A 10,613-nucleotide genomic window follows, 5' to 3' on the forward strand; every position below is an offset into this window, starting at 1 on the left:
CTTTTGGGGGCTGAGGAGGGTGGATCACGAGGTCAGGCATTTGAGACCAGCCTGGCCAACACAGTGAAATCCTGTCTCCACTAAAAATACAAAAAACTAGCTGGGCGTTGTGGCGGGCACCTATAATCCCAGCTACTTGGGAGGCTGAGGCAGGAGAATTGCTTGAACCTGGGAGGCAGAGGTTGCAGTGAGCCAAGATTGCACCACTGCACTCCAGCCTGGGGAGGCAGTGCGAGACTCCATCTCAAAAAAAAAAAAAAAAAAAACAAGCAAACAAAAATACTTATCTTTTGTTTTTAAGGTAAAAATGCTTTCAAAGTAAAGTTTTATGGAAACATATAAGTAGACAATTTCTCTTATTTACATCATATATATTTTTTATACAAAAAGATTGTTTTAGAGCACAAAAAAGTACCAGCAGATGAACAGTACCTGAAAGCCTGTTGTATAGAAGATTCTCTGCCAGGCTTTAGAGAATCCTCAAAAACAGTAACTTTGAATGTAGACTATAGAATTTTTCTCCACTAAATGCTTACAATTTGATTGAGATAATCACATACATACATGCACATATAGCACAAGTAAAGACAAAAACAATATTATATGTCAGCATGGTTTGTAACATTGCATTTTATATACATGCAATATGCACATGTAACAGCATGCTGGATGAACATGCTTTATTAGAAAAAGCATAGACTTTAAAATATAGATTTGAATCTATATTTTATGCCTATATATGACTTAGAGCTAGTCATTTAGCTTCTCTGTCAGATTTTTAATTTACAAAACAATTATAATTCTATGTTTTAACAGCTTTATTTAGGTATAATTGTTTTACAAAGAATTGCACATACTTAATTTATATAGTTTGATGAGTTTGTACATAGGCAAACACCGTGATCCATTACTGCATTCAAGGTAGTAGACATATTCAACCCCTCCCAAAGCTTTCTTGTGTCCATTTGTCTTAGTTTCTGTTTTTGTGATTGTAATAAGAACACTTAAAGTGAAATTTCCTCTTAAGTTTTGAAGTTTGCGATATTTTATTGTTAACTGTTGGCATAATGTTGTAGAGTACATCTCTAGAACTTATTCATCTTGCGTAATTGAATCTGTATGCCCATTGAATAACTCCCAATTCCCCGTTCCCCTAAACCCTGGAAACCACTATTGCATTCTTAGCTTGTTTGAGCTTAACATTATAGATACTTCGTATAAACAGAATCAAGCAGTATTTGTCTTTCTGTGTTGGGCATAATATTTCACTTAGCATAATGTCCTCTAGCTTCATTCATGTTGTCATAAATGGCAGAATTTCCTTCTTAAATATGCCTTACATATAGAAGACCCTAAAAAATTATAGCTGCTATTTTTTATCATGTAACATAAAAAGATGATACCTTACTACTCTGAGTAGCACATAAAGTATCAAATAACTTATAATTGCTTTATTTTTAAAACCCACTTGCTTTTTAATTAGCTATCTCTAGTCCATCTGCAAGAGGAGCTGAGAAGAAAACTGTAAAAGTTTCTTTTAATATAGCTACAAATATATAATTTACTCCATTATTTCCATTTTTATTATTGGAGATCTCTCTCCTGGAAGCCCTTTATACTTCTATTTCATTGTAGACTTGTTGCTTTTAACAAGTCTCACCTTACATTTTTTCTTTTGCCCTCATTCTGGGAATTGAGACTCCTATGTGGTTTTGATCCCAGGTCATCAGCTTTCTCGATTTACTTTCTTATTTTTGGCAGAATACATTTACAAGTAGCTTTCTGGGAAAAAAGTATAATGGAGATATACTTTATAAGAACCTACAGGTTTGAAAATTATTTTTAAAAATCCTCATACTTGGTTAGTGCATAAAGACAATACAGGGTTAAATTTAAGGTTGGAAAATATTTAAGTTCAGAATTTTTAAGACATTATTCAATGTCTTTTGATTTCCATTGTTGTTCTTATTGTGTTCAATGATTCTGACTCTTATTCCTCCATATTTACTCACTTTTTGTTCTCTCTGAAATCTATTAGGATCCTCTTTTTATACCTGGAAACATAAAATCATGTGATATGTGTGCTGGGGAAGGGCTTTTTATTGAAGGTATTATTTCTTTGATAATTTTTATCCCCTTCAAATTTTATTTTCTTCTTTTTGGAAATCCTATTAGCAAGATATTCAACCTCCTGGAGTTATCCTTTGATATTGTTAATTCTTCTTTCCTATTGTTCATGTCTTTGTCTTTTAAATCTTATTTTCTGACTCAGATTTCAAGTATATCTTTCAAACATCTACTGACATTTTAAAAATTATGTAATCTTATATTTAATTACCAAGACTTCCTTCATTTTTTTATGATTATACTTTTTAAACCTTCCTTTTTTATTTCATGTATGTAATATCTTATCTCATGGATAATATCAATTATAGTTTGTTCTTTTTCTTTTTGAAGTTATTATTCTCTGTGTATAGCTATTTTCTTTTATTTCATTTTTATTTTTTGTTTCTTTTGGTGTCTTTTACATTAGAACCTTCATCAAATGTTTGATGGTCCTCAGCTCTCTTTATATTTAAGAGTGACTTCACTCTTAAATATAAAGGACATCTTGGTATTAGGTGGTTTTGTCAACTGGTTGGCTTCACTGTTCATTAAGTTTAATCAGTTTTTCACCATCTAATTACTGTTGGCAGCCTTTTCAGAACCTACAGTCTATAGTTAAGTTTCTTCAGAGAATAATCATGCTGGTGCAGGGCAGAGGTAAAAGTGTACTATTTGGGTTGGGATATTCAAATAACGATCAAGTGGTTTGTTGTTGTTTTCATAGGCCACAGTATTAAAAAATACTACCTGAACACACACTGCTTAGAGAAGCACTGAATAAATGAAAGGAGAAAAAAGTATTTAGGCAGTACTCCTAAGGTAATGGGGCATTAAAAAAGTCTACTTAAGACCTAAGACTGAAGGCTGAACTGACAACTTCTCTAACCATTAATGCCACATGGCTCTGGCATCAGAATTCAATGATCTATGAGCCATTGATTAGAAGTTTCCCCTTGGTTGGATTGAAGTGAAAATAGAGATAATACAATAGCAACCCCATGATGTTATGAAATAAATAAATGGTCTTACGCCAATGCAAAAAAAAAAATAAACACAACCTCTGAGTAGTGTGCAAAGTGAAAAACAAGCTCTCAAACAATTTTAATATTTATCTTAAGAAAGTTCCTTTTGTCAACAAACTGTATGATCAGTCACTGAGCTAAGGCATTTTTTTAAGGAAGATCTCAATTGCATTATAAGGCTTGATGTTCTTTCCACTGTGAGGGAAGGTAAAACCAGAGGGCCTCAGAAAATATGCACTACTTCACATCACTGATGCTCAGAGAAGAGCCAAAGTCAACTCTTGGATCTCAAAAAAGAAAGATAGTTTTATTATGCTAGCCATGCATGTGAAACTGGCTATCCTGTTCCATTTCACTTAAAATAGCCTATGAAACTTATGGTATGATTATGTGTTATTGTTATTTCTTTGGCTTGTCAAAATAGCTGTTTATTATTATTATAACCATTATTAGTTTTTTACTGAGAACCTTAATTTAAGATTCATGCATTTATACTAATTAATAAGTGTTCCTTATTAGATGGTCTTTAAGGTGGACCTAATGCAATTGTGATACTTTTATTACAGTGAAGGAGACTAACAAAACGTAGGTAACTTACCTGAGGTAGTGCGACATAAGAACCTAGGTCACATTAAGCATAGCTGTAAAGTATTTAATGTATCCTGATTTTAGAATAATTTTGTCCACTAATGTGATAGAATTGCAATCAAAATACAAAAGTAGTTTTCTCTTCTCATTCTTTTCATATAAGCTTAGGTATCCTGCATATATGATTTATGCAGTAATTTATAAAGAGAAGAGGCTTCATTGACTCACCATTCCACAGGCTGTACAGGAGGCATGACTGGGGAGGCTTCAGGAAATTTACAATCATAGTAGAAGGTGAAGGTGACTTCTCTGGTATACCCAAGGGACAGTAAACCATTATTGAAAAAAAATTAGGATTGTAATCAAAAGAAAGAAAGCTTTCCTACTTAGAGGTAAAAACCCTGAATCATAAATGATGCTGAGATAAAATCATCATTGGGTCCCAGCTAAAGTGACTATTTAAGTCATTAGGATTATGATTAAATTATATTTATGCCTGATACAGTTTATGCCGAATCTGATAATACAATTAGGATTCAGTCTGAGAAGCTATTCTAGGAGAACATTCAAAAGTAAAAAAACTGTTATGATTCTCAGCAGAGAGAAATGCCAGTGTTACAGGAATCACATTAATAATCTGGAAATCTGGGAAAGACATATGTATGGACATGATTTTTAGCTACTTTAACATGGTCAGTTGTATTGCCTCATCTTCCTAAAATATTTCCTCTATATTTTACTTCAAATTCCAATGCAATTAATGTTCATTTATTTCTGCTTTCTTATGATTAGCTTGTTAAGTAATGCCTAGTTCTGATAATCCTTGTAATGTATATGTAACCAGCAATCAAAAAATAGTGTGGGATTTTTACCCTCTTCATCCTGTTTCAGTTCATTTACAGCTCCTATCAGCTTTTAAATTTGACATCTCATAAAGAAATAAAAGTCTTTATTCAGTTTCATTTACATTGCATATAAATGGAACTTTCCTCAGCTCCCATGTTATTTTTCCTATTAAATCAATGATGAGGAAAGGAATTTATTTGTCTGGTAATTTAGTTTAGCTATACTGTTGTCTGGGATTTTTATATGCAATGCACACTATTTTATATCAAAGCTATAGCTCTCTATAGTTGGATAATGCTACAGCAATCTGTGTATCTGCAAAATGTTTCTCCCATCCTTTCCCTTATTTTTTGAGATTTGCAACAGTGGTGTTGAATATTTGGGCAGGGTCCCAGGTTAGATTTCCCAGGAAACAGATTCTCAGACACAGATTTTCAGGAAGTTTATTGTACATAATAAGAGATCAAAAGAAGTACAATTGAGTAGAAAGGTGTGCAGTCATAAAAAGGCCTCAGCTGATAGCACAGGGAGCTCCTTTGCTTGGATGCCTCTTTAGAGTTGTCTTTAATCAAGGAAAGCAAGACAAGCTTTTATGTTCTATTAGTCTATTCTCATATTGCTATGAAGACCTACCTGAGTCTGGGTAATTTATAAAGAAAAGAGGCTTCATTGACTCACCATTCCACAGGCTGTACAGGAGGCATGACTGGGGAGGCTTCAGGAAATTTACAATCATAGTAGAAGGTGAAGGTGAAGCAAGCACATCTTCACATGGAGTCAGGAGAGAGAGAGTGAAAGGAGAAACTTTTAAACAACCAGATCTTGTGAGAACTCACGCACTGTCATGAGAACAGCAAGGGAAAATCCACCCCCATGATCCAATCACCTCCCACCACCTCCTTCCCCCAACATTGGGAATTATAATTCGACATGAGATTTGGGTGGGGACAGAGTCAAGCCATATCAATACTCTACTGTAACCAGTCATTAGATCTGGGCTGCTCCCAGGAAAAGAACTTGACTCTGGATGAACTGCTTTCTTCATCTGAGGATGATGACCTGAGAGGAACTCAGGAGAGAACTGTCAGCTGCCAACACTCCTGAAAAGCTGGGAAAATGAGTGTTTCAGGCCTGGGGTGCAGCAGGTAACCTGCATGGCTCACCAAGGCATCCACTACCATCCATTGCTTGCCCTATGCAGTTCTACATGTATCACATAAGTTCTTAGAGAGCTCCTTCAGGATTTTTATGTGCCACTTTTCCTGGAGAAGTATATAATAGGAGAAAATGGTGAGATAAATCACAGACTTTCTATTCTCACTTCACTGCAGCTTTCTCTGAGGCTGCAAATGATATTCTTTGTCTCCCTCCTATATCAACCATTAGACATTCTCCTGACCCTTTCTGTAAGCTGTGCTGACTTGGATGCCTTAACTATAAGGATGGTCCAGAGTTTTATATCTATTAGATTTGAGCCACTAGTCACCATGATCTGCTCAGAACAGGGCTGTTGGATTTTCTATTTTTTTGTTAAAAATTGGGCTAGCATCACAACAGGGGCTCTCATCTAGTTGCCAAACATATTATTCTTTATCCCCACTTATTTGGCCTGCCTACTCCTGATGGTCAGTCTATTTTCCCTCCCAGAATGGTGACTCTTTCATTTTGTCTGGTGGTCTCTTGGCATGAGGATTTGGACCTATAAACAAACCACATAATTCAGAGTCCATGGGATGTTTAAGCAAAAATAAGTAGATTACTAGATGTGTTGGTGAGTGGAGCCATTTCTATGTCTATGTTTTTGTTTCTGGACTTGTTTATTCTGCCTTACAAGGACATGAAGGCAAATTATTGGTCACTGGTTTAGGGTATTATTTTGTTCTAGTTCATGGTTTTCTGTCCTTTCAGGATCTCATCCCAAGACGGTGCTTCAGTTGTATCTTCTGTAGAATGTCTCATTGTTTTATCAGGCCAGCAGCTTCTAGTCAGTGCTGTATGTGATGGAGTCAGCGGTTATGTGGCTACCACCACATGGCCTTTGCGATAGACTGCTTTTTATGCAATGCTGTATAGGATCCTGTGCAGTGGATCAAATACCCGCTGAACCCAGGGATAGTGATGCTTACTGAGACCCTAAGAGCACATTAGGCCAAACTTTACCTTGAATACATGTGTGTAAATTCTAGTAAAGATGAATCACTGTCTCTTCCAGGCTGGAATAGTCCAATGTAAGCAACTGGCCACCAAACTTCTTTTTGGACCCCTCAAAAGATGGTGCCATGGGTAGAACTGAGCTTAAGTCTTTGTTTTTTGCAAGTTGGACATTTTTTAGCAGCAGTAGCTTGATTAACTTTGTGGAGTAGACCCCAGGCTGTTAGCCTTTATCTGTCACTGTGCTACTTTCTCCATTAATGGCCAATGACAAAGGCTACTGGCATCAACTAGCTGACTGCTGCAAAGTTCTTTATACCCATGCCTACAGATTTCTCCACATGGCTTTGCCTCTGACCTTTTTAGCTCTGATTTATCAATGTTTCTTCCTCTAAGCACCTGACTAAGCAACTATGTTATTTGATACTCCCTTAGGGTTGATGACAATTCTATTTCAAACTACTTTCCTTTCCGTACAAAGTGGATTACTGAGAGAACCACTTACAGTTCTTCCCATTAAGATTGATCTGAACCAAATTTTATCCTTAAACCAATTTTGACTTTTCTCTCCTCCATCAGCTGGTTATAAAATCCCCCATTAGGCTATAGCTATGAACTGAGGGAAAAGCTGGTTCAAGAGAGTCAGAAAACATGGGGGTCTGGACCACTTGCTCATCCTACTTATGTCTGCATAACCCTTTTATTGCCTCTAGTCATGCCTAATCTATTATTTCCATTGTACTGTGACTTGGTGTGTCTGATAGAATACAACTTTTAATGGACATTTCTGGCTAACTGGTATCTCTCTTTTTTAATAGGTTCAATAGCTCACAAGGAGCTATTTTTCAAAAATGTTTATTCTTCTTCACTATAGATAATCCTGAATGCTATGGGTCTATGTTGTGATTATTCTATGGGTACTTCCCATGAACCCATAGCTGTGTCCTTTCTAGCTATATGTTCCACAGGTTAGACCTGATGCAGACTTCTTTTCTGCTCTGGGTCCTACTTAAAGCTGGAAGCCTTTTACATTACTTAGAATATGGGTTAAAGAAGTATTCCCAAATACTTCTTTTAAATGTTCTCATATTTAAGGTGAAATACTGTTCACCTTAATATTGTGCAATACTAGTTTTAAAAGCAAATATGAGAACATTTAATTCATATGAGGAATTGCCAAAATGACATAATTTTTATTTTCTAACTCATGCATGTATATATACCTCACTCTTTTCAGAAATTGAGATGCTCCATAAAACCCAACCATTTTAATTTTACTTGTTGACATGCACATATTCTACCAACGGTTTCTGCCTTCAGGTTACTATGAGTCAGGAATGTCTAAAGGAAAGGACGTAAGTTGCTCTCTTTTCTTCTATATCATCATTTTCAGCATAAGTGGTTGACGAATGCAGGCAAATAACAAGAGTAAGGAAGGAGATAAAAGGGCTCCCTGGACATTGTTTTTCTTAGAATGTAACTGCCTTCCTTCTGTGTTTAAAGCAAGTTTTGATTCAACTGGAAAGTGTGGCCTTGGGGACCACATTATGTAGTCATAAGTGCAACACACTTGTTCTCACTCAGAGTCTCAATGAATTCCCATGCTTCCTTGATCCACTGGATTTCCGTGCTCATGGGGTGATGCTATGTGCAAGTGGAATGACAAGAATCGGAAAGCACACAGATGGTACCTACTCAATCTCCTCTGCTTGCATACATAGTGTTTGTTAAATCAGACATATAAAACACAGAATCAGTTGCAGCTTTCCTTGCATCACTGCTGGGATGAAGCTGGTCCTACTGCAGGGCCATGAGTGGTTCATTAGGCAGATGAAGTACAGCAGACCACATTATGTAGTCATAAGTGCAACACACTTGTTCTCACTCGGAGTCTCAATGAATTCCCATGCTTCCTTGATCCACTGGATTTCCATTTTCATGGGGTGATACTATGTGCAAGTGGAATGACAAGAATTGGAAAGCACACAGATGGTACCTACTCAATCTCCTCTGCTTGCTTACATAGTCTTTGTTAAATCAGACATATAAAACACAGAATCAGTTGCAGCTTTCCTTGCATCACTGCGGGGATGAAGCTGGTCCTACTGTAGGGCCATGAGTGGTTCATTAGGCAGATGAAGTATAACTGTGAAGGAGACCTCCTCTTCACCGCGGCCAAGGAACCTATCGTTAATGCATGGTACTCTGTGAATGGTGAGAGGCTGGGCATCTACATGGGCCATACCAGAGCTGTGTGGTATGTGGATGCTGACTGGGACACCAAGCATGTCCTGGTCCATTCAGCTGACAACAACTGTCATCTCTGGGCCTGTGAAACAGGGAAACAGCTGGCCCTACTCAAGAACAATTCAGCTGTGTGGATCTGCAGTTTTGACTTTGGGGGCAATATCATCATGTTATCCACAGAGAAGCAGAAAAGCTATCAGTGCTTTGTGAGCTTATTTGATCTGCAGGATCCGAGCCAGACTGACAACAATGAGTCCCACCGGAAGATCCCTTGCAATAACTCTAACATCACTAGTGCCCTGTGGGGATTGCATCATTGCAGGCCATGAGAGTGGAGAGCTCAACCAGTATAGTGCCAAGCCTGGAGAGGTGTTGGTGAATGTTAAGGAGCACTCCCAGCAGATCAGCGACACCCATGTATCCAGGGACATGACCATGTTTGTCACTGCATCCAAAGACAACACAGCCAAGCTTTTTGACTCTACAACTCTTCAACATCAGAAGCCTTTCTGAACAGAACGTCTCATCAGCTCAACTACCCTCTCCCCCAACTATGATCATGTTGTGCTGGGCAGTGGTCAGGAAGCCATGGATACAACCACAACCTCCACCAGGTTTGGTAAGTTTGAGTCCAGGTTCTTCCATTTGGCCTTTGAAGAAGAGTTCAGAAGAGTCAAGGGGCACTTTGGACCTATCAACAGTGTTGCCTTCCATCCTGATGGCGAGCGCTACAGCAGTGGCAGTGAGGATGGTTATGTTCATAATCCACTACTTCGACCCACAGTATTTTGAATTTTTTTTCAACCTCTACCTTATAAGAATTCTTATTTTTTTCTTTTTCTTTTTTATTATATTTAAGTTCTGGGATACATGTGCAGAACGTACATGTTTGTTGCATAGGTACACATATGCCATGGTGGTTTGTGGCACCCATCAACCAATCATCTACAGTTGGTATTTCTTCTAATGTTATCCCTCCCCTTGCCTCCCACCCCCTGACAGGCCCCACTGTGTGATATTCCCCTCCCTGTGCCCATATGTTCTCATTGTTCAACTCCCACTTATGAGTGAGAACATGTAGTGTTTGGTTTTCTGTGAATGATATTATGTCCTTTGCAGGGACATGAATGAAACACTTTAAATTTGAGTTTTAGGCATAAGAAGCTGGATCTCTATCTAGGCCACGAAATCTTCTCACATAATGTTTTGAACTCTGAGAAATAAATTTGTTTGGTAATAAAAAAACAGAGTCAAAGAAAAAATTAATAAGAATTTCATGATAATCACAGCAGAGCACTAAACCAAGCACAGAACGCTTCTGAGTGCAGAGGCAAATGATAGGCCCATGAAGCTGGTCCGGTCATAGGTTGCTTTGGAAGAAAACAGAGGAAGTCATTGCCATGTACACTTGCCATAGTATTGCAGAGTACTTCCTTATCAAGACCTAGCTTCTTTTTTGGCCAATCAAAATCTGATTTCCAGATCTGAGATTTGGCCCAGGTCCAGAAACTATTGTGACATTTTATTGAGATAGCTGCCCTCATTCTCCAGGTCACTCATCCTTAAATATATTTTGTTATTACAATTGATAAACAACCTTTGTTGTCCTACCCCTAGGAACTGAATAGCTTTCTGTGGGCCAGAGTCTCCTGG

General features: G+C 37.5%; 1 pseudogene across 1 annotated transcript; it reads left to right on the forward strand.

The window, feature by feature from the left end:
• Nucleotides 1-8,699: 8,699 nt before the first annotated feature.
• LOC105516133 lies at nt 8,700-10,101 on the forward strand (annotated as a pseudogene). The gene is made up of 2 exons (XR_001002438.1): nt 8,700-9,818; nt 10,080-10,101. The product of XR_001002438.1 is annotated as a eukaryotic translation initiation factor 3 subunit I pseudogene (transcript).
• Nucleotides 10,102-10,613: the final 512 nt, after the last annotated feature.

This window comes from Colobus angolensis, unplaced genomic scaffold, assembly GCF_000951035.1.
Source record: "Colobus angolensis palliatus isolate OR3802 unplaced genomic scaffold, Cang.pa_1.0 Scaffold275, whole genome shotgun sequence".
In the NCBI taxonomy this organism is placed as follows: domain Eukaryota; kingdom Metazoa; phylum Chordata; class Mammalia; order Primates; family Cercopithecidae; genus Colobus; species Colobus angolensis.